The sequence below is a fragment of the Morone saxatilis genome, unplaced genomic scaffold (assembly GCF_004916995.1).
Source record: "Morone saxatilis isolate NCDOM2014 unplaced genomic scaffold, NCSU_SB_2.0 Contig17, whole genome shotgun sequence".
NCBI classification, from domain to species: Eukaryota; Metazoa; Chordata; class Actinopteri; family Moronidae; genus Morone; species Morone saxatilis.
The window spans coordinates 19,512,110-19,512,695 of record NW_023339729.1 but is presented as its reverse complement, the minus strand read 5'-3'; positions in this window follow the sequence as shown (position 1 = coordinate 19,512,695).

The following is a 586-nucleotide window of genomic DNA, read 5'->3' as shown; positions in this document are numbered from 1 at the left end:
TTTTCCACTGAGATTTTGTGTAGCAGCAGTATACAGTAGTATAACTACAATGCTTGAGTAAATGTATTTAGTTATATTCCACCACTGCAGGCTACTGTTACATGTTGCCATGTTAATTCAATTTATTTGGTTTACTACTGGGATATTTCACAGCACTAGCTCTGTATGGGTTACTGAATAATTAAATCATACAGGCACTGTCTTTTGAACAGCATGAGATGTACTATGAGGCGCTTATTATTTGTTTGTCTAGCTTTAACTGAGTGGATGGAAGAGTGAGGATGTTTTCCTGTACTGTTTGTTTTATATATATAAATTACATTACATTTACATGCTGAGAAAGCTTTTAAGATAAGATAAGATGAGATGTACCTTTATTGATATATATTTTTTTATATTTTATTAAAAAAACTTGAAAACTAAACTGTACATGTGCATTGTGTTCTTCTGAGAAGTATGTGAAGATGACTGAAGGGTTTTGGATGACTACATCCAATAATAGTTGCAGTTCAGGTTGGGAAAGAGAGTAACAAGGAGTTCATTATGCCAAGGTATGTGTTGGTTTCAGCCAAGTTACATCATGCTT